Source organism: Dendrobates tinctorius, unplaced genomic scaffold (assembly GCF_039654945.1).
Source record: "Dendrobates tinctorius isolate UK_male_01 unplaced genomic scaffold, ASM3965494v1 ptg000332l, whole genome shotgun sequence".
In the NCBI taxonomy this organism is placed as follows: Eukaryota; Metazoa; Chordata; class Amphibia; order Anura; family Dendrobatidae; genus Dendrobates; species Dendrobates tinctorius.
This window is the reverse complement of record NW_027361998.1, coordinates 16612734-16636565: the sequence shown is the minus strand read 5'-3', so window position 1 is coordinate 16636565 and position 23832 is coordinate 16612734. Positions and strand designations below refer to the sequence as shown.

At 46.4% G+C, this 23832-nt stretch overlaps 7 non-coding genes across 7 annotated transcripts; all 7 read left to right on the top strand.

The window, feature by feature from the left end:
• The first annotated feature begins 5286 nt into the window (after positions 1 to 5286).
• On the top strand, positions 5287 to 5359 carry TRNAV-CAC (transfer RNA valine (anticodon CAC)). The gene has a single exon. It is a non-coding gene; the product is annotated as a tRNA-Val (tRNA).
• A 93-nt stretch (positions 5360 to 5452) lies between these two features.
• TRNAV-UAC (transfer RNA valine (anticodon UAC)) lies at positions 5453 to 5525 on the top strand. Its single transcript has one exon. It is a non-coding gene; the product is annotated as a tRNA-Val (tRNA).
• Positions 5526 to 6452: 927 nt separating this feature from the next.
• On the top strand, positions 6453 to 6525 carry TRNAV-CAC (transfer RNA valine (anticodon CAC)). The gene has a single exon. It is a non-coding gene; the product is annotated as a tRNA-Val (tRNA).
• A 97-nt stretch (positions 6526 to 6622) lies between these two features.
• TRNAV-UAC (transfer RNA valine (anticodon UAC)) lies at positions 6623 to 6695 on the top strand. Its single transcript has one exon. It is a non-coding gene; the product is annotated as a tRNA-Val (tRNA).
• Positions 6696 to 7951: 1256 nt separating this feature from the next.
• On the top strand, positions 7952 to 8024 carry TRNAG-CCC (transfer RNA glycine (anticodon CCC)). The gene has a single exon. It is a non-coding gene; the product is annotated as a tRNA-Gly (tRNA).
• A 12858-nt stretch (positions 8025 to 20882) lies between these two features.
• Positions 20883 to 20955, top strand: TRNAV-CAC (transfer RNA valine (anticodon CAC)). The gene has a single exon. It is a non-coding gene; the product is annotated as a tRNA-Val (tRNA).
• A 98-nt stretch (positions 20956 to 21053) lies between these two features.
• On the top strand, positions 21054 to 21126 carry TRNAV-AAC (transfer RNA valine (anticodon AAC)). Its single transcript has one exon. It is a non-coding gene; the product is annotated as a tRNA-Val (tRNA).
• Positions 21127 to 23832: the final 2706 nt, after the last annotated feature.

Here is a 23832-nt window from a genome sequence, read left to right as displayed (position 1 = left end):
TGATATCTGAGCGATATGTGACACGCTCGATGGCACAGCTGCCTGTGACCAAAGTGACGAGAGGATAATGGAGATTTTGAATCTCTGCGTACACTTTTGGACACTGGACACTTGTGGATTGTGTGAGGCCCACTGATATCTGAGCGCTATGTGACAGGCTCGATGGCACAGCTGCCTGTGACCAAAGTGACGAGAGGATAATGGAGATTTTGAATCTCTGCGCACACTTTTGGACACTGGACACTTGTGGATTGTGTGAGGCCCACTGATATCTGAGCGCTATGTGACACGCTCGATGGCACAGCTGCCTGTGACCAAAGTGACGAGAGGATAATGGAGATTTTGAATCTCTGCGCACACTTTTGGACACTGGACACTTGTGGATTGTGTGAGGCCCACTGATATCTGAGCGCTATGTGACACGCTCGATGGCACAGCTGCCTGTGACCAAAGTGACGAGAGGATAATGGAGATTTTGAATCTCTGCGTACACTTTTGGACACTGGACACTTGTGGATTGTGTGAGGCCCACTGATATCTGAGCGCTATGTGACACGCTCGATGGCACAGCTGCCTGTGACCAAAGTGACGAGAGGATAATGGAGATTTTGAATCTCTGCGTACACTTTTGGACACTGGACACTTGTGGATTGTGTGAGGCCCACTGATATCTGAGCGCTATGTGACAGGCTCGATGGCACAGCTGCCTGTGACCAAAGTGACGAGAGGATAATGGAGATTTTGAATCTCTGCGTACACTTTTGGACACTGGACACTTGTGGATTGTGTGAGGCCCACTGATATCTGAGCGCTATGTGACATGCTCGATGGCACAGCTGCCTGTGACCAAAGTGACGAGAGGATAATGGAGATTTTGAATGTCTGCGTACACTTTTGAACACTGGACACTTGTGGATTTTGTGAGGCCCACTGATATCTGAGCGCTTTGTGACACGCTCGATGGCACAGCTGCCTGTGACCAAAGTGACGAGAGGATAATGGAGATTTTGAATCTCTGCGTACACTTTTGGACACTGGACACTTGAGGATTGTGTGAGGCCCACTGATATCTGAGCGCTATGTGACACGCTCGATGGCACAGCTGCCTGTGACCAAAGTGACGAGAGGATAATGGAGATTTTGAATCTCTGCGTACACTTTTGGACACTGGACACTTGTGGATTGTGTGAGGCCCACTGATATCTGAGCGCTATGTGACATGCTCGATGGCACAGCTGCCTGTGACCAAAGTGACGAGAGGATAATGGAGATTTTGAATCTCTGTGTACACTTTTGGACACTGGACACTTGTGGATTGTGTGAGGCCCACTGATATCTGAGCGCTATGTGACACGCTCGATGGCACAGCTGCCTGTGACCAAAGTGACGAGAGGATAATGGAGATTTTGAATCTCTGCGTACACTTTTGGACACTGGACACTTGTGGATTGTGTGAGGCCCACTGATATCTGAGTGCTATGTGACACGCTCGATGGCACAGCTGCCTGTGACCAAAGTGACGAGAGGATAATGGAGATTTTGAATCTCTACGTACACTTTTGGACACTGGACACTTGTGGATTGTGTGAGGCCCACTGATATCTGAGCGCTATGTGACACGCTCGATGGCACAGCTGCCTGTGACCAAAGTGACGAGAGGATAATGGAGATTTTGAATCTCTGCGTACACTTTTGGACACTAGACACTTGTGGATTGTGTGAGGCCCACTGATATCTGAGCGCTATGTGACAGGCTCGATGGCACAGCTGCCTGTGACCAAAGTGACGAGAGGATAATGGAGATTTTGAATCTCTGCGCACACTTTTGGACACTGGACACTTGTGGATTGTGTGAGGCCCACTGATATCTGAGCGCTATGTGACACGCTCGATGGCACAGCTGCCTGTGACCAAAGTGACGAGAGGATAATGGAGATTTTGAATCTCTGCGCACACTTTTGGACACTGGACACTTGTGGATTGTGTGAGGCCCACTGATATCTGAGCGCTATGTGACACGCTCGATGGCACAGCTGCCTGTGACCAAAGTGACGAGAGGATAATGGAGATTTTGAATCTCTGCGTACACTTTTGGACACTGGACACTTGTGGATTGTGTGAGGCCCACTGATATCTGAGCGCTATGTGACACGCTCGATGGCACAGCTGCCTGTGACCAAAGTGACGAGAGGATAATGGAGATTTTGAATCTCTGCGTACACTTTTGGACACTGGACACTTGTGGATTGTGTGAGGCCCACTGATATCTGAGCGCTATGTGACACGCTCGATGGCACAGCTGCCTGTGACCAAAGTGATGAGAGGATAATGGAGATTTTGAATCTCTACGTACACTTTTGGACACTGGACACTTGTGAATTGTGTGAGGCCCACTGATATCTGAGCGCTATGTGACACGCTCGATGGCACAGCTGCCTGTGACCAAAGTGACGAGAGGATAATGGAGATTTTGAATCTCTGCGCACACTTTTGGACACTGGACACTTGTGGATTGTGTGAGGCCCACTGATATCTGAGCGCTATGTGACACGCTCGATGGCACAGCTGCCTGTGACCAAAGTGACGAGAGGATAATGGAGATTTTGAATCTCTGCGCACACTTTTGGACACTGGACACTTGTGGATTGTGTGAGGCCCACTGATATCTGAGCGCTTTGTGACACGCTCGATGGCACAGCTGCCTGTGACCAAAGTGACGAGAGGATAATGGAGATTTTGAATCTCTGCGTACACTTTTGGACACTGGACACTTGTGGATTGTGTGAGGCCCACTGATATCTGAGAGCTATGTGACACGCTCGATGGCACAGCTGCCTGTGACCAAAGTGACGAGAGGATAATGGAGATTTTGAATCTCTGCGTACACTTTTGGACACTGGACACTTGTGGATTGTGTGAGGCCCACTGATATCTGAGCGCTATGTGACAGGCTCGATGGCATAACTGCCTGTGACCAAAGTGACGAGAGGATAATGGAGATTTTGAATCTCTGTGCACACTTTTGGACACTGGACACTTGTGGATTGTGTGAGGCCCACTGATATCTGAGCGCTATGTGACACGTTCGATGGCACAGCTGCCTGTGACCAAAGTGACGAGAGGATAATGGAGATTTTGAATCTCTGCGTACACTTTTGGACACTGGACACTTGTGGATTGTGTGAGGCCCACTGATATCTGAGCGCTATATGACACGCTCGATGGCACAGCTGCCTGTGACCAAATTGACAAGAGGATAATGGAGATTTTGAATCTCTGCGTACACTTTTGGACACTGGACACTTGTGGATTGTGTGAGGCCCACTGATATCTGAGCGCTATGTGACACGCTCGATGGCACAGCTGCCTGTGACCAAAGTGACGAGAGGATAATGGAGATTTTGAATCTCTGCGTACACTTTTGGACACTGGACACTTGTGGATTGTGTGAGGCCCACTGATATCTGAGCGCTATGTGACAGGCTCGATGGCACAGCTGCCTGTGACCAAAGTGACGAGAGGATAATGGAGATTTTGAATCTCTGCGCACACTTTTGGACACTGGACACTTGTGGATTGTGTGAGGCCCACTGATATCTGAGCGCTATGTGACACGCTCGATGGCACAGCTGCCTGTGACCAAAGTGACGAGAGGATAATGGAGATTTTGAATCTCTGCGCACACTTTTGGACACTGGACACTTGTGGATTGTGTGAGGCCCACTGATATCTGAGCGCTATGTGACACGCTCGATGGCACAGCTGCCTGTGACCAAAGTGACGAGAGGATAATGGAGATTTTGAATCTCTGCGTACACTTTTGGACACTGGACACTTGTGGATTGTGTGAGGCCCACTGATATCTGAGCGCTATGTGACACGCTCGATGGCACAGCTGCCTGTGACCAAAGTGACGAGAGGATAATGGAGATTTTGAATCTCTGTGTACACTTTTGGACACTGGACACTTGTGGATTGTGTGAGGCCCACTGATATCTGAGCGCTATGTGACACGCTCGATGGCACAGCTGCCTGTGACCAAAGTGACGAGAGGATAATGGAGATTTTGAATCTCTACGTACACTTTTGGACACTGGACACTTGTGGATTGTGTGAGGCCCACTGATATCTGAGCGCTATGTGACACGCTCGATGGCACAGCTGCCTGTGACCAAAGTGACGAGAGGATAATGGAGATTTTGAATCTCTGCGTACACTTTTGGACACTGGACACTTGTGGATTGTGTGAGGCCCACTGATATCTGAGCGCTATGTGACAGGCTCGATGGCACAGCTGCCTGTGACCAAAGTGACGAGAGGATAATGGAGATTTTGAATCTCTGCGCACACTTTTGGACACTGGACACTTGTGGATTGTGTGAGGCCCACTGATATCTGAGCGCTATGTGACACGCTCGATGGCACAGCTGCCTGTGACCAAAGTGACGAGAGGATAATGGAGATTTTGAATCTCTGCGTACAATTTTGGACACTGGACACTTGTGGATTGTGAGAGGCCCACTGATATCTGAGCGCTATGTGACACGCTCGATGGCACAGCTGTGACAAAAGTGACTAGAGGATAAGGGAGATTGGATTGCTTTTAAAAAAGCAGTTTGCAGAGCAGTGGGTAAACAGAAATGCCAGCGTGTCAGGAAGCCTTAAAAGGCAGCCCAACAACCAACACCACTGATACACCACAATATAGCCTCCCCTTGCACTGCACACACAGTGACTTGTGTGTTGTGCAGGCCAAATCGCTAGCAGCAGAAGCAGTTTTTTTGTCTTCTTCCCTGCCTAACGCTCTCCCTACAGAATCAGCAGCAACCTCTCCCTATACTAAGATCGGCAGAAGTAAGATGGCGGTCGGCGTGCACGCCCTTTTATACCCCCTGTGACGCCCACCAAAGCAAGCCAATCACTTGCATGCCATTCTGAAAGATGGTGGTGACCCGTGCCTAGGTCATCACGTTGCCCACATTGTCCGTGGATCCTGATTGGCTGAAAAAGAGCCCAAAACAAACTTTTGAAACGCGACTTTGGCGCGTAAGTCGCCGACCTCGTGGCCGACCTCATCCTAGGGTCGGGTTTCGTTTCATGAAACCCGACTTTTGAATTTTTTCGACCCGTTTCGCTCAACTCTAGTTATCACGTTCGCCTAACACGCGAAAGGTCCCCAGATCGAAACTGGGCAGAAACACGCTTTTACACTTTGGTATCCAAGCTTTTGAATTTCAGTTCTTGATCTCGATTGCTTGTTGTCACCACAGTAAGCACTTGCATCCGGTTTCTGTAGTGTAGCGGTTATCACGTTCGCCTCACACGCGAAAGGTCCCCAGTTCGAAACTGGGCAGAAACACAGCTTTTTCTCTTGGAAAACGATCTTTTTGACTTTCAGTGCTTGTTCTTTATTGCTTGCCATGACCACAGCATTTTTTGTTTGAATTGCTTAGTTTCTGTAGTGTAGAGGTTATCACGTTCACTTTACATGCGAAAGGTCCTCAGTTCGAAACTGGGCAGAAACACAGCGTTCCTCTTGCAAACTAGCGCTTTTGACAATGAGTGCTTGATCTTTAATGCTTGCCATGACCACAGTAAACGCTCTTGTCTGGTTACTGTAGTGTAGTGATTGTCCTGTTTGCCATCCTCCTGAAAGTTCCCTGTTTTGATCCCGGGCAGAAACATGTGGCTTTTCTTTATTTTGATCACAAACGTATATTGTTGGCTTAATTAGCCTTAGTTAGCATATTCTATTGCTGGTTTAATATGCATTACTTTTACCAATGTGATTATTTCTACCCGTTTTTGCTTTTGGCAAGCATGTGTGTTTTTGACAGTGTCTAAGTGTTCCTAATTCAAGTAACACCTGATAGGATCAAGGTGCGAAAGCAGGCATCTAGGTGCTTTTTCTTTTTGGCTTTTGGACAAAGGCATGAGAATGTTTTGTGGAGCATGGTTTTGTTTCCCTGTTTGTTCTTTTTCTCCAATTGCCTGGCAAATGAAAGGTTCCTGTGTTGCAAAATGCACTTTGTCCTGTCTTCAGACATAGAGGAAAACCTCTTGACTTTGGCAGGCTGTTTTTTTCTTTTTCAAGTTCATTTCAGCATGTTTAAACATCTTTAGCTTTGCATGGAGTTTCTGAAGTTTAGTGGTTGTCACGTTCACCTCACACGCGAACGGTCCCCAGTTCGAAACTGGATAGAAGCATGACATTAGGCGTTGATAGTAAAGCTTTTGACGTTGAGTCTTTGTTCTCGATGGCTCGTCATGACCACAGTAACCTTCCACAGCCGGTTTCTGTAGTGTAGTGGTTATAACGTTCGCCTAACACGAGAAAGGTCCCCAGTTCGAAACTGTGCAGAAACACGCTGTTACCCTTTGGTATCCAAGCTTTTGAATTTCAGTTCTTGATCTCGATTGCCTGTTGTCACCACAGTAAGCGCTTGCATCCGGTTTCTGTAGTGTAGCGGTTATCACGTTCGCCTCACACGCGAAAGGTCGCCAGTTCGAAACTGGGCAGAAACACAGCTTTTTCTCTTGGAAAACGATCTTTTTGACTTTCAGTGCTTGTTCTTTATTGCTTGCCATGACCACAGCATTTTTTGTTTGTTTGAACAGGTTGGTTTCTGTAGTGTAGCGGTTATCACGTTAGCTTTACACGCGAAAGGTCCTCAGTTCGAAACTGGGCAGAAACACAGCGTTCCTCTTGCAAACTAGCGCTTTTGACAATGAGTGCTTGATCTTTAATGCTTGCCATGACCACAGTAAACGCTCTTGTCTGGTTACTGTAGTGTAGTGATTGTCCTGTTTGCCATCCTCCTGAAAGTTCCCTGTTTTGATCCCGGGCAGAAACATGTGGCTTTTCTTTATTTTGATCACAAACGTATATTGTTGGCTTAATTAGCCTTAGTTAGCATATTCTATTGCTGGTTTAATGAGCATTACTTTTACCAATGTGATTATTTCTACCCGTTTTTGCTTTTGGCAGGCATGTGTGTTTTTGACAGTGTCTAAGTGTTCCTAATTCAAGTAACACCTGATAGGATCAAGGTGCGAAAGCAGGCATCTAGGTGCTTTTTGTTTTAGGCTTTTGAACAAAGGCATGAGAATGTTTTGTGGAGCATGGTTTTGTTTCCCTGTTTGTTCTTTTTCTCCAATAGCCTGACAAATGAAAGGTTCCTGTGTTGCAAAATGCACTTTGTCCTGTCTTCAGACATAGAGGAAGACCTCTTGACTTTGGCTGGATGTTTTTTTCTTTTTCAAGTTCATTTCAGCATGTTTAAACATCTTTAGCTTTGCATTGAGTTTCTTAAGTGTAGTGGTTGTCACGTTCACCTCACACGCGAACGGTCCCCAGTTCAAAACTGGATAGAAGCATGACATTAGGCGTTGATATTAAAGCTTTTGACGTTGAGTCTTTGTTCTCGATGGCACGTCATGACCACAGTAACCTTCCGCAGCCGGTTTCTGTAGAGTAGTGGTTATCACGTTCGCCTAACACGCGAAAGGTCCCCAGTTCGAAACTGGGCAGAAACACGCTGTTACCCTTTGGTATCCAAGCTTTTGACTTTCAGTTCTTGATCTCGATTGCTTGTTGTCACCACAGTAAGTGCTTGCATCCGCTTTCTGTACTGTAGTGGTTATCACGTTTTTCTCACACGCGAAATGTCCTCAGTTCGAAACTGGGCAGAAACACAGCTTTTTCTCTTGGAAAACGATCTTTTTGACTTTCAGTGCTTGTTCTTTATTGCTTGCCATGACCACAGCATTTTTTGTTTGTTTGCATCGGTTGGTTTCTGTAGTGTAGCGGTTATCCTGTTAGCTTTACACGCGAAAGGTCCTCAGTTCGAAACTGGGCAGAAACACGATGTTACCCTTTGGTATCCAAGCTTTTGACTTTCAGTTCTTGATCTCGATTGCTTGTTGTCACCACAGTAAGAAATTGCATCTGGTTTCTGTAGTGTAGTGGTTATCATGTTCGCCTCCCACGCGAGAGGTCCCCAGTTCGAAACTGGGCAGAAACACAGCTTTTTCTCTTGGAAAACGATCTTTTTGACTTTCAGTGCTTGTTCTTTATTGCTTGCCATGACCACAGCATTTTTTTTTAGTTTGAATCGGTTGGTTTCTGTAGTGTAGCGGTTACTGGAGAACTGGGCAGCAACTAACAGAATGGTTTTTAACAGGGACAAATGCAAAGTACTACATCTGGGCAATAAAAATGAAAAAAGCATATACAGAATGGGAGGAATAGGCCTAAGCAACTGCACATGTGAAAAAGACTTGGGTATACTAATAGATCACAAACTGAATATGAGTCAACAGTGTGATGCAGCAGCAAAAAAAGCAAATGCAATTCTAGGATGTATTAACAGAAGCATACAGTCTAGATCACGTGAAGTCATTATTTCCCTCTACTCCTCTTTGGTCAGACCTCATCTGGAATATTGTGTCCAGTTTTGGGCACCACATTTTAAAAAAGACATCAACAAACTGGAGCAAGTTCAGAAAAGAGCAACCAGAATGGTGACCGGTCTGCAAACCCTGTCTTATGAGGAAAGGTTGCAGGATTTGGGATTGTTTAGTTTGCAAAAGAGAAGACTGAGAGGAGACTTAATAGCTGTCTACAAATATCTCAAGGGCTGTCACATTGTAGAAGGATCATCTTTATTCTCATTTGCACAAGGAAAGACTAGAAGCAATGGGATGAAACTGAATGGGAGGAGACACAGATTAGATATTAGAAAAAACTTTTTGACAGTTAGAGTGATCAATGAGTGGAACAAGCTGCCACGAGAAGTGGTGAGTTCTCCTTCAATGGATGTCTTCAAACAGAGGCTGGACAGACATCTGACTTGAATGATTTAGCGAATCCTGCTTTGAGCAGGGGGTTGGACCAGATGGCCCAGGAGGTCCCTTCCAACTCTACGATTCTATGATTCTATGATCACGTTCGCTTTGCACGCGAAAGGTCCCCAGTTCGAAACTGGGCAGAAACACAGCGTTCCGCTTGCAAACTAGCGCTTTTGACAATGAGTGCTTGATCTTTAATGCTTGCCATGACCACAGTAAATGCTCTTGTCTGGTTACTGTAGTGTAGTGATTGTCCTGTTTGCCATCCTCCTGAAAGTTCCCTGTTTTGATCCCGGGCAGAAACATGTGGCTTTTCTTTATTTTGATCACAAACGTATATTGTTGGCTTAATTAGCCTTAGTTAGCATATTCTATTGCTGGTTTAATGAGCATTACTTTTACCAATGTGATTATTTCTACCCGTTTTTGCTTTTGGCAAGCATGTGTGTTTTTGACAGTGTCTAAGTGTTCCTAATTCAAGTAACACCTGATAGGATCAAGGTGCGAAAGCAGGCATCTAGGTGCTTTTTCTTTTTGGCTTTTGGACAAAGGCATGAGAATGTTTTGTGGAGCATGGTTTTGTTTCCCTGTTTGTTCTTTTTCTCCAATAGCCTGACAAATGAAAGGTTCCTGTGTTGCAAAATGCACTTTGTCCTGTCTTCAGACATAGAGGAAGACCTCTTGACTTTGGCTGGCTGTTTTTTTCTTTTTCAAGTTCATTTCAGCATGTCTAAACATCTTTAGCTTTGCATGGAGTTTCTGAAGTCATAGAATCATAGAATCGTAGAGTTGGAAGGGACCTCCTGGACCATCTGGTCCAACCCCCTGCTCAAAGCAGGATTCGCTAAATCATCCCAGTCAGATGTCTGTCCAGCCTCTGTTTGAAGACTTCCATTGAAGGAGAACTCACCACTTCTCGTGGCAGCCTGTTCCACTCATTGATCACTCTAACTGTCAAAAAGTTTTTTCTAATATCTAATCTGTGTCTCCTCCCATTCAGTTTCATCCCATTGCTTCTAGTCTTTCCTTGTGCAAATGAGAATAAAGTTGATCCTTCTACAATGTGACAGCCCTTTAGATATTTGTAGACAGCTATTAAGTCTCCTCTCAGTCTTCTCTTTTGCAAACTAAACATTCCAACTAAACAACCAAAGTGTAGTGGTTGTCACATTCACCTCACACGCGAACGGTCCCCAGTTCGAAACTGGATAGAAGCATGACATTAGGCGTTGATATTAAAGCTTTTGATGTTGAGTCTTTGTTCTCGATGGCTCATCATGACCACAGTAACCTTCCCGCAGCCGGTTTCTATAGTGTAGTGGCTATCACGTTCGCCTAACACGCGAAAGGTCACCAGTTCGAAACTGGGCAGAAACACGCTGTTACCCTTTGGTATCCAAGCTTTTGACTTTCAGTTCTTGATCTCGATTGCTTGTTGTCACCACAGTAAGCGCTTGCTTCTGGTTTCTGTAGTGTAGCGGTTATCGCGTTCGCTTCACACGCGAAAGGTCCCCAGTTCGAAACTGGGCCGAAACATAGCTTTTTCTCTTGGAAAACGATCTTTTTGCCTTTCCGTGCTTGTTCTTTATTGCTTGTCATGACCACAGCATTTTTTGTTTGTTTGAATTGGTTGGTTTCTGTAGTGTAGCGGTTATCACGTTCGCTTTACACGCGAAAGGTCCTCAGTAGAGTTGAGCGAAACGGGTCGAAAAAATTCAAAATTCCCCGACTTTTGGCAAAGTCGGGTTTCATGAAACGAAACCCGACCCTAGGATGAGGTCGGCCACGAGGCCGGCGACTTACGCGCCAAAGTCGCGTTTCAAAAGTTTGTTTTGCGCTCTTTTTCAGCCAATCAGGATCCACGGACACTGTGGGCAACGTGATGACCTAGGCACGGGTCACCACCATCTTTCAGAAGGGCATGCAAGTGATTGGCTTGCTTTGGTGGGCGTCACAGGGGGTATAAAAGGGCGTGCACGCCGACCGCCATCTTACTTCTGCCGATCTTAGTATAGGGAGAGGTTGCTGCTGATTCTGTAGGGAGAGCGTTAGGCAGGGAAGAAGACAAAAAAACTGCTTCTGCTGCTAGCGATTTGGCCTGCACAACACACAAGTCACTGTGTGTGCAGTGCAAGGGGAGGCTATATTGTGGTGTATCAGTGGTGTTGGTTGTTGGGCTGCCTTTTAAGGCTTCCTGACACGCTGCATTGCTGTTTACCCACTGCTCCACAAACTGCTTTTTTAAAAGCAATCCAATCTCCCTTGTCCTCTAGTCACTTTTGTCACAGCTGTGCCATCGAGCGTGTCACATAGCGCTCAGATATCAGTGGGCCTCACACAATCCACAAGTGTCCAGTGTCCAAAAGTGTACGCAGAGATTCAAAATCTCCATTATCCTCTAGTCACTTTGGTCAAAGGCAGCTGTGCCATCGAGCGTGTCACATAGCGCTCAGATATCAGTGGGCCTCACACAATCCACAAGTGTCTAGTGTCCAAAAGTGTACGCAGAGATTCAAAATCTCCATTATCCTCTCGTCACTTTGGTCACAGGCAGCTGTGCCATCGAGCGTGTCACATAGCGCTCAGATATCAGTGGGCCTCACACAATCCACAAGTGTCCAGTGTCCAAAAGTGTACGCAGAGATTCAAAATCTCCATTATCCTCTCGTCACTTTGGTCACAGGCAGCTGTGCCATCGAGCGTGTCACATAGCGCTCAGATATCAGTTGGCCGCACACAATCCACAAGTGTCCAGTGTCCAAAAGTGTATGCAGAGATTCAAAATCTCCATTATCCTCTCGTCACTTTGGTCACAGGCAGCTGTGCCATCGAGCGTGTCACATAGCGCTCAGATATCAGTGGTCCTCACACAATCCACAAGTGTCCAGTGTCCAAAAGTGTACGCAGAGATTCAAAATCTCCATTATCCTCTCGTCACTTTGGTCACAGGCAGCTGTGCCATCGAGCGTGTCACATAGCGCTGAGATATCAGTGGGCCTCACACAATCCACAAGTGTCCAGTGTCCAAAAGTGTACGCAGAGATTCAAAATCTCCATTATCCTCTCGTCACTTTGGTCACAGGCAGCTGTGCCATCGAGCGTGTCACATAGCGCTCAGATATCAGTGGGCCTTACACAATCCACAAGTGTCCAGTGTCCAAAAGTGTACGCAGAGATTCAAAATCTCCATTATCCTCTCGTCACTTTGGTCACAGGCAGCTGTGCCATCGAGCGTGTCACATAGCGCTCAGATATCAGTGGGCCTCACACAATCTACAAGTGTCCAGTGTCCAAAAGTGTACGCAGAGATTCAAAATCTCCATTATCCTCTCGTCACTTTGGTCACAGGCAGCTGTGCCATCGAGCGTGTCACATAGCGCTCAGATATCAGTGGGCCTCACACAATCCACAAGTGTCCAGTGTCCAAAAGTGTACGCAGAGATTCAAAATCTCCATTATCCTCTCGTCAATTTGGTCACAGGCAGCTGTGCCATCGAGCGTGTCACATAGCGCTCAGATATCAGTGGGCCTCACACAATCCACAAGTGTCCAGTGTCCAAAAGTGTACGCAGAGATTCATAATCTCCATTATCCTCTCGTCACTTTGGTCACAGGCAGCTGTGCCATCGAGCGTGTCACATAGCGCTCAGATATCAGTGGGCCTCACACAATCTACAAGTGTCCAGTGTCCAAAAGTGTACGCAGAGATTCAAAATCTCCATTATCCTCTCGTCACTTTGGTCACAGGCAGCTGTGCCATCGAGCGTGTCACATAGCGCTCAGATATCAGTGGGCCGCACACAATCCACAAGTGTCCAGTGTCCAAAAGTGTACGCAGAGATTCAAAATCTCCATTATCCTCTCGTCACTTTGGTCACAGGCAGCTGTGCCATTGAGCGTGTCACATAGCGCTCAGATATCAGTGGGCCTCACACAATCCACAAGTGTCCAGTGTCCAAAAGTGTACGCAGAGATTCAAAATCTCCATTATCCTCTCGTCACTTTGGTCACAGGCAGCTGTGCCATCGAGCGTGTCACATAGCGCTCAGATATCAGTGGGCCTCACACAATCCACAAGTGTCCAGTGTCCAAAAGTGTACGCAGAGATTCAAAATCTCCATTATCCTCTCGTCACTTTGGTCACAGGCAGCTGTGCCATCGAGCGTGTCACATTGCGCTCAGATATCAGTGGGCCTCACACAATCTACAAGTGTCCAGTGTCCTAAAGTGTACGCAGAGATTCAAAATCTCCATTATCCTCTCGTCACTTTGGTCACAGGCAGCTGTGCCATCGAGCGTGTCACATAGCGCTCAGATATCAGTGGGCCGCACACAATCCACAAGTGTCCAGTGTCCAAAAGTGTACGCAGAGATTCAAAATCTCCATTATCCTCTCGTCACTTTGGTCACAGGCAGCTGTGCCATCGAGCGTGTCACATAGCGCTCAGATATCAGTGGGCCTCACACAATCCAAAAGTGTCCACTGTCCACAAGTGTGTGCAGAAATTCTAAATCTCCCCTGTCCTATAGACACCTTGTACCTTGTTTTACATTACTATATAGTTTGTTGGATTTTGTCTACATTTCTACCAAAAATGAGGAAGGCTGGTGGAAGAGGCCGTGGAATTGGGCAGGGGTTGGCAGCTGGTAATGATGGTGTTGGTGGTGGATCTGATGGTAGTGGCAAGAGCAATATAGGACCGAATGCAGGAGGTGCTGACCCTGCGTCATCGTCTGGCTACATAAGGCCTCGAACGCTTAGTTTTCTAGGAGTTGGCAAACCGCTTTTAAAGGCAGAGCGTCAGGAAAAAGTTTTGTCTTACATTGCTGACTCAGCCTCCAGCTCTATCGCCTCCTCTTCTTCAGTTGTAAAAAGTAAAAGCACTGAGTCGTCATTGGAGGCTCATGTTCATGAACTACACTTTCCTTGTGTCCTTCACCCCAACCAAGATTGAAGGATGACGGAGGCCATACTACTGATTACTCCATGGAGCTGTTTTCACATACCATGCCTGGATTATCAAGTCAAATGGTGAATTACCCAGGCCAAGATGAATCTGACATGGAGTGCACTGATGCACAGCCGCTGATGGATGATTCTGCTGGTACATTCACTCAGAGCACTACATTGTCCTCGCAGTGTACAGAGCCAGATTTTGACCCTGATGAGACTCAGGTGCCCCTTCCCGCACACTATACCACCATACATGGTGACACAGAGAAAGGTGCACATGACATAGAAGAGGAGGTGATGGATGACCCAGTTGTTGACCCAGATTGGCATCCATTGGGGGAAGAAGGTGCTGCTTCCAATAGCTCAGATGAGGAGCATCCACAGCAGACATCGACATCGCAACAGCTGTTATCTGGCAGGCCCGAAGCACTCCAAAGACAGGTTCCAAACATCAAAAGAGTTGCTGGACAGCTTGTCCAGAGGGTCAAAAGATCACAGCGTGCTAGGCCGCAAAATGTCTGCCAAAGTAGGAAGAGTGCAGTGTGGCACTTTTTTGAACAAAATCCTCATGATCAGGCCAAGGTTATCTGTAAGAAGTGCGCAAAGACCTTTAGCCGAGGGAAAAATCTGAAAAATTTGAATACCAGTTGCATGCTTAGACATTTAACCAGCATGCACTTGCAAGCGTGGACACAACACCAAACCTCAAGTGCCACATGTGCAACTGATCACAACGAAGGTAGTCAGCAACGCTACATTGTTTCCCCCACTGTAAGCCCACCGGTTAGCACAGCAGCAAATGTTGAGGTGTCGTTGCAAGGCCACAGCAGTCAGGGGATCCCACTGTTATATCAACGAAAGACTGATTCTAGGCCATCAGAAAGAACACCAACTCCATCACCATCATCAACCCTCTCTCAGTCCGCCCTGTCCACCGCTACTTCCACCATATGCAGCTCTCAAGTCCAGCTCACCCTCCCAGACACTATGAGTAGGTCAAGAAAGTACTCAGTCTCTCATCCGCGTACACTGGGTTTGAACGCCCACATTGCCAAACTAATCTCGTTTGAGATGATGCCCTTTCGGTTGGTGGAAAGCACAGCTTTCCGCGAACTCATGGCCTATGCAGTACCACGCTATGACCTACCCAGTCGCCACTTCTTCTCTCGCAAAGCCATCCCAGCCCTCCACCATCATGTGAAAGACCGCATTGTCCATGCACTCAAGCAGTCAGTGAGCGGAAAGGTGCACCTCACAACTGATGCATGGTCCAGTCGGCATGGCCAGGGCCGTTACGTGTCCATCACTGCGCACTGGGTTAATGTGGTGGATGCAGGGTCCACAGGGGACAGCGGTGGTGGGACAGTGCTGCCTAGCCCATGGTATAGGAAACAGTTGGCTGTAGGCGTTCGACCCTCCTCCTCCTCCTCCTCCAGAAGCAAAAGCTCGTCCACAGAGCGCAGTCGTACGAGCACTCCATCTGCAGCTGCCACTGTTGCACACGATGTGTCCCCCTATCGAGCAGCTAGTGGAAAGCGTCAGCAGGCTGTGTTGCAGATGATGTGTTTGGGCGACAGACACACCGCCGAGGTGCTGGCCGAGTACTTGAAGCGACAAACTGAGTCATGGCTGGGCAGTGTACATCTTGAGGCAGGCAAGGTAGTTAGTGATAACGGCCGTAATTTTGTGGCAGCCATAGCCCTTTCAAAACTCAGCCACATACCTTGCTTGGCTCACACCTTGAACCTGGTGGTGCAGTGCTTCCTCAAAAATTATCCGGAGTTAACAGCCCTGCTCCAGAAGGTGCGAAGACTGTGCGCGCACATCCGCCGGTCGCCTGTACACTCCGTTCGTATGCAGAAGCTGCAGCGATTGCTCCACCTTCCCAACCACCGCCTCATTATCGACATTGCAACAAGGTGGAACTCCACCCTGCACATGGTGGAGCGGCTGTGCGAGCAGAGGCAGGCCATAATGCATTTGTGGGAGGATACACGGCCAGGCACTTTGAGAGCAGACATGGAGTTGACAGGCGTGCAGTGGTCGAAGCTGAAAGACCTTTGCAAAGTCCTTCAGTGTTTTGAGGAATGCACACGGCTGGTAAGCGCAGACGATGCCATCCTAAGCATGAGCATCCCACTTATGCGTCTGCTCATGCAAACTTTGACGCACCTTAAGGAGCAGGCGTCTGCAGCCAATGTTGATGAGGAGGAAGAGGAGGAGGGAATCCTTGATGACATTCAGCCATTGTCTGCTCAGGGACCTCTCCTGGACGAGGTGGAGGAAGAAGAGGAGGAGGAGGAGGATGATGGGGATGATTACTTAGGGGAGGAGGATGCATCTCGTGGGGCAAGTGAAAATGTTGGCGTGGCAAGGTCTGGTACAGGGTTTGTGCGTGACTGGAGGGATGTGGATTTGCCAGAAAGTGCTCCTCCACCCAGCACTCGCAGTGCATCATTGACACCGGGAACATTGGCCCACATGTCAGATTATGCCTTGCGGATCCTAAAAAGGGACCCCCGCATTGCCAAAATGATGAACGATGACGACTACTGGTTGGCCAGCATCCTGGATCCACGCTATAAAGGCAAATTACAAAACATCATGCCACAGGAGAACCTTGACCTAATATTGGCTAATAAACAAGCAACTCTGGTAAATCGGTTGCTTGAGGCATTCCCAGCACACAGCAGCGGTGATGGTTCTCACACGAGCCGTACGGGCCGGGGGCAGCTTGGCAGAGGTGTTCGTGGTGCACACAGCAGAAGTGGCGTTGGAGACAGGGGTTTCATGACAATGTTGTGGACTGATTTTTCAAATACCGCTCACACAACTGGTAATACTGCATCGATGGAAAGTGACAGGAGACAGCAGTTGTCAACTATGGTTACAAACTACTTTTCCTCCCATATCGATGTTCTCCCACACAGGTCATTCCCCTTTGACTATTGGGCCGCTAAACTGGACACCTGGCCTGAATTGGCCCAATATGCCTTACAGGAGCTCGCTTGCCCAGCTGCAAGTGTGCTATCGGAAAGAGTCTTCAGTGCAGCTGGATCAATCCTGACAGAAAAAAGGACCCGTCTGTCAACCCAAAATGTGGATGATCTAACCTTCATTAAAATGAACCACGCATGGGTTTCCAAGGATTTTGTCCCACTTTCCCCTGATGACACATAGGGTGACAGAAAAATGGCTTGCTTTGGTCCACCTCTTCCTGGTACTTCACCTATTTCGCCTTTTGCATCAGCTGAATGTCCAACATCAACATATGCCACTTTCTAAAACTCCCTAACTGTGCTGCCTCCCCCCCCATGGCCGGGGTAACCACCTAGCGCACGACACCGTGCGAGTGCCGTTGCCCTGGACAGGTGGGTAGGCCGACTCTTGGGCGCGGGCACTGGCACAGGGTCCCTCATAGTGCAATCAAGTGTCTCTGACGGTGGTGGTGCACACCCACTGTCAGACACACCGCTGTACTATGAGGGGCCCAGTGCCAGTACCGACGCCCAAGAGTGGGCCCCCCTTGCTTGGGCAGGGCCCCAGCATTTGCAATCTTTACCTCTCCCTGCTCCTCCGCTGTGTAATCTGGGCAGTCAAATCAATACTGTGCCTGACACCGTCTGAGCCTGCCTCCTGAGACATATATTTTGAATGTGTACGCTATCCATACATGTTATCCAGGGATACGGTACCCTTTCTAACCTTTGTGCAATGATGTGCAATTATCAATACGGGTTACCTTGACGTTGGTGAGGCAGCTTGGTATACATTTTTTTGCAAAAAAACGTATCGACTAAATACCCTGTGTTTGTTATTACCTTTTATCAGCACTTGCTGACTACTGTTATGTCTTATTGCAATGTATTTTTGCACATTTGTCATTTTGTGCTTTTTGTTTGTGTTTCAGTCAGGGTGGAGTGAACATGGTCCAACAGACTTGTTCACATTGTGCATGTCACATGTGTGTTTTTAATCCAGTTTTTTTCATGCTTATGCATGATTTGAGAGACCCCACCCCTCTCTTGTGTGACATGTACATAAGGAGCTGTCTTGCATCACGTGCCCATACCAGAAAGCGCCTGTCTTAATCCTGCTCATTTAGACACAGTTCATATGTTCAGGTATTAAATACATTAGATAGGGACTGCTTCAATACGGGTTACCTTGACGTTGGTGAGGCAGCTTGGTATACATTTTTTTGCAAAAAAAGTATCGACTAAATACCCTGTGTTTGTTATTACCTTTTATCAGCACTTGCTGACTACTGTTATGTCTTATTGCAATGTATTTTTGCACATTTGTCATTTTGTGCTTTTTGTTTGTGTTTCAGTCAGGGTGGAGTGAACATGGTCCAACAGACTTGTTCACATTGTGCATGTCACATGTGTGTTTTTAATATACTTTGAATGTGTACGCTATCCATACATGTTATCCGGGGATACGGTACCCTTTCTAACCTTTGTGCAATGACGTGCAATCCATACTGGGCCTAACACCGTCTGAGCCTGCCTCATGCTGTATAGACATATATTTTGAATGTGTACGCTATCCATACATGTTATCCAGGGATACGGTACCCTTTCTAACCTTTGTGCAATGACGTGCAATCCATACTGGGCCTAACACCGTCTGAGCCTGCCTCATGCTGTATAGACATATATTTTGAATGTGTACGCTATCCATACATGTTATCCGGGGATAGGGTACCCTTTCTAACCTTTGTGCAATCACGTGCAATCCATACTGGGCTTAACACCGTCTGAGCCTGCCTCATGCTGTATAGACATATATTTTGAATGTGTACGCTATCCATACATGTTATCCGGGGATACGGTACCCTTTCTAACCTTTGTGCAATGACGTGCAATCCATACTGGGCCTAACACCGTCTGAGCCTGCCTCATGCTGTATAGACATGTATTTTGAATGTGTACGCTATCCATACATGTTATCCAGGGATACGGTACCCTTTCTAACCTTTGTGCAATGACGTGCAATCCATACTGGGCCTAACAACGTCTGAGCCTGCCTCATGCTGTATAGACATATATTTTGAATGTGTACGCTATCCATACATGTTATCCAGGGATACGGTACCCTTTCTAACCTTTGTGCAATGACGTGCAATCCATACTGGGCCTAACACCGTCTGAGCCTGCCTCATGCTGTATAGACATATATTTTGAATGTGTACGCTATCCATACATGTTATCCAGGGATATGGTACCCTTTCTAACCTTTGTGCAATCACGTGCAATCCATACTGGGCGTGAGAACGGCTGGCGAGCTTTTAAGCAAGCTACAGCACCTGTCCAGACAAGTACAGGGATTCCCTAGCGAGGAGACTTATTTGATTGTTTTCAATGTTGGGACAGCAATTTTTGGGGAGCACTATACTCTGGAGAATGATAGATGGGGCCCACCATACACTGGAACATTCCAAAGGTGGACATCAGACACTGGAGCAGCATTTACAGGGCCCATTATACACTAGAGCATTAGAAATGGGGCCCATTATGTTTGGAGCATTATTTGGGCCCATAAGACAGTGGAGCTTCATCCATGGGGACCAACATATACTGTAGCATTATGTGGAGCTCATCATATACTGTTTCAAACATTATATGGGACCAATGATTCTGTATGGAGAAATAGATGGGCCTCGTCATGAGATGTAAAAAGTGAGGTATTTTTCATTGTACTATACCGCTATTTATCTGCCGTATCGGAGCATGATGAGTTGTGGTATGTGTTAAAGGGGCGCTCTTTCGCCCAGGGCACATGAAAACCTGCAACCAGCCCTCCCCCCCCACAACTTTAGCCAAATAACACCCATTTTTCAGTGCGTATCTTATATTATGAAGTTAATTAAGGTTGACAAGCTTAAGTAAGAAGAATTGATGCTTTTGGCATTCAAATGGGCACTGTAGGTGTGTTTCCTGTCCTCCTCTCACTGCCGACTTTTATTCCCCATTGACTTACATTGGGTTTCGTGTTTCGGGACGACCCCGACTTTTCCCTATAATCGGACGATCTTGCTCGACCCGACTTTTGGAAAACTCGGGTTTCACGAAACGAAACGCGACCCTAAAAAACCAAAAGTCGCTCAACTCTAGTCCTCAGTTCGAAACTGGGCAGAAACACAGCGTTTCTCTTGCAAACTAGCGCTTTTGACAATGAGTGCTTGATCTTTAATGCTTGCCATGACCAGAGTAAACTCTCTTGTCTGTTTACTGTAGTGTAGTGATTGTCCTGTTTGCCATCCTCCTGAAAGTTCCCTGTTTTGATCCCGGGCAGAAACATGTGGCTTTTCTTTATTTTGATCACAAATGTATATTGTTGGCTTAATTAGCATTAGTTAGCATATTCTATTGCTGGTTTAATGAGCATTACTTTTACCAATGTGATTATTTCTACCCGTTTTTGCTTTTGGCAAGCATTTGTGTTTTTGACAGTGTCTAAGTGTTCCTAATTCAAGTAACACCTGATAGGATCAAGGTGCGAAAGCAGGCATCTAGGTGCTTTTTCTTTTTGGCTTTTGGACAAAGGCATGAGAATGTTTTGTGGAGCATGGTTTTGTTTCCCTGTTTGTTCTTTTTCTCCAATAGCCTGACAAATGAAAGGTTCCTGTGTTGCAAAATGCACTTTGTCCTGTCTTCAGACATAGAGGAAGACCTCTTGACTTTGGCTGGATGTTTTTTTCTTTTTCAAGTTCATTTCAGCATGTTTAAACATACAGTATTTAACTTTGCATGGAGTTTCTGAAGTGTAGTGGTTGTCACGTTCACCTCACACGCGAACGGTCCCCAGTTCGAAACTGGATAGAAGCATGACATTATGCGTTCATATTAAAGCTTTTGACGTTGAGTCTTTGTTCTCAATGGCTCGTCATGACCACAGTAACCTTCCGCAGCCGGTTTCTGTAGTGTAGTGGTTATCACGTTTGCCTAACACGCGAAAGGTCACCATTTTGAAACTGGGCAGAAACACGCTGTTACCCTTTGGTATCCAAGCTTTTGACTTTCAGTTCTTGATCTCGATTGCTTGTTGTCACCAGAGTAAGCGCTTGCATCTGGTTTCTGTAGTGTAGCGGTTATCACGTTCGCCTCACACGCGAAAGGTCCATAGTTCGAAACTGGGCAGAAACACAGCTTTTTTTCTTGGAAAACGATCTTTTTGACTTTCAGTGCTTGTTCTTTATTGCTTGCCATGACCACAGCATTTTTTGTTTTCTTTGAATCGGTTGGTTTCTGTAGTGTAGCGGTTATCACGTTCGCCTAACACGCGAAAGGTCCCCAGTTCAAAACTGGGCAGAAACACGATGTTACTCTTTGGTATCCAAGCTTTTGACTTTCAGTTCTTGATCTCGATTGCTTGTTGTCACCACAGTAAGCACTTGCATCCGGTTTCTGTAGTGTTGCCGTTATCATGTTCGCCTCACAAGAGACAAGTCCCCAGTTCGAAACTGGGCAGAAACACAGCGTTTTCTCTAGGAAAACGATCTTTTTGACTTTCAGTGCTTGTTCTTTATTGCTTGCCATGACCACAGCATTTTTTGTTGCTTTTGAATCGGTTGGTTTCTGTAGTGTAGTGGTTATCACGTTTGCTTTACACACGAAAGGTCCTCGGTTTGAAACTGGGAAGAAACACAGCGCTTCTTTTGCAAACTAGTGCTTTTGACAATGAGTGCTTGATCTTTAATGTTTTCCATGACCACAGTAAACTCTCTTGTCTGGTTACTGTAGTGTAGTGATTGTCCTGTTTGCCATCCTCCTAAAAGTTCCATGTTTTGATCCCAGGCAGAAACATGTGGCTTTTCTTTATTTTGATCACAAATGTATATTGTTGGCTTAATTAGCATTAGTTAGCATATTCTATTGCTGGTTCAATGAGCATTACTTTTACCAATGTGATTATTTCTACCCGTTTTTGCTTTTGGCAAGCATGTGTGTTTTTGACAGTGTCTAAGTGTTCCTAATTCAAGAAACACCTGATAGGAACAAGGTGCGAAAGCAGGCATCTAGGTGCTTTTTCTTTTTGGCTTTTGGACAAAGGCATGAGAATGTTTTGTGGAGCATGGTTTTGTTTCCCTGTTTGTTCTTTTTTCCAATAGCCTGACAAATGAAAGGTTCCTGTGTTGCAAAATGCACTTTGTCCCGTCTTCAGACATAGAGGAAGACCTCTTGACTTTGGCTGGATGTTTTTTTCTTTTTCAAGTTCATTTCAGCATGTTTAAACATCTTTAGGTTTGCATGGAGTTTCTGAAGTGTAGTGGTTGTCACGTTCACCTCACAAGCGAACGGTCCACAGTTCGAAACTTGATAGAAGTATGACATTAGGCGTTGATACTAAAGCTTTTGACGTTGAGTCTTTGTTCTCGATGGCTCGTCATGACCACAGTAACCTTCCGCAGCCGGTTTCTGTAGTGTAGTGGTTATCACGTTCGCCTAACACGAGAAAGGTCCCCAGTTCGAAACTGGGCAGAAACACGATGTTACCCTTTGGTATCCAAGCTTTTGACTTTCAGTTCTTGATCTCGATTGCTTGTTGTCACCACAGTAAGGGCTTGCTTCTGGTTTCTGTAGTGTAGAGGCTATCACTTTCACCTCACACGCGAAAGGTCCCCAGTTCGAAACTGGGCAGAAACACAGCGTTTCTCTTGGAAAACGATCTTTTTGACTTTCAGTGCTTGTTCTTTATTGCTTGCCATGACCACAGCACTTTTTGTTTTTTTGAACCGGTTGGTTTCTGTAGTGTAGCGGGTATCACGTTAGCTTTACACGCGGAAGGTCCTCACTTCGAAACTGGGCAGAAACACAGCGTTTCTCTTGCAAACTAGCGCTTTTGACAATGAGTGCTTGATCTTTAATGCTTGCCATGACCACAGTAAACGCTCTTGTCTGGTTACTGTAGTGTAGTGATTGTCCTGTTTGCCATCCTCCTGAAAGTTCCCTGTTTTGATCCCGGGCAGAAACATGTGGCTTTTCTTTATTTTGATCACAAACGTATATTGTTGGCTTAATTAGCCTTAGTTAGCATATTCTGTTGCTGGTTTAATGAGCATTACTTTTACCAATGTGATTATTTCTACCCTTTTTTGCTTTTGGCAAGCATGTGTATTTTTGACAGTGTCTAAGTGTTCCAGGGGAAGAGTCTTGAGGAGATCATTTGCATATTCCCAGTGCCTTCTGGGATAGGTGAAGAGTCTCCGTGAGCTCAACGATCACTGGGTTTTGGCCGTTGCAGCTGAAAAGAGGAAATCGGAAAAATTTTTGCTCATCTTTCATCATTTTTAAGAAATCTCAAGATGGAAGAGGCCAGGAGCCATTTGGTGAGCTGCATTTCTTGCTACATGTTTACAGATTTACCAGTGGAAAAGCCAAACTTCTCTTGCCACAAATGCAAGCTTGTGACCCTGTTGGAGGAAAAGTTGCAAAATCTCGAAGAGAGGTTAGCTACGTTGAAGATCATTAAGGAAGGTGAAGAGTTCTTGGACAGGGCAGAATTATCTCTTCATGTTACAGAAAGAGAAGAAATTCGAAGTGCACCTGAATAAACAGAGGAATGGAGACATGTGACCCAGAGAAGCAGGAGGATCAGGAGGCAGTCAGCACCCATACTGCTCAGAAACCAGTACCAGGCTCTCACGCAGGAAAATGATGACGAAATACATCAGGATAAGACTTTGCCAACAAACAGCAACCTTGTACGCCTTCAGAGTCCTCCTAGATGGAGAAAGAAAAATGTTGTGAAGAAGAAACGGAGAGCGGTGGTCATGGGGGATTCCCTGTTGAGAGGAACAGAGGCCGCTATCTGCAGACCGGATATAACTTCAAGAGAAATGTGCTGTCTTCCAGGTGCAAAAATTAAAGATGTGTCTGACAGGATATCAGGACTCTTCAGACCTACAGATGACTATCCATTCCTGCTACTACATGTGGGAACAAATGACACCGCAAGAAACGACCTGGAAACCATCTGCAGAGACTTTGAAGACTTAGGCAAGAAAGTGAAAGAACTGGGAG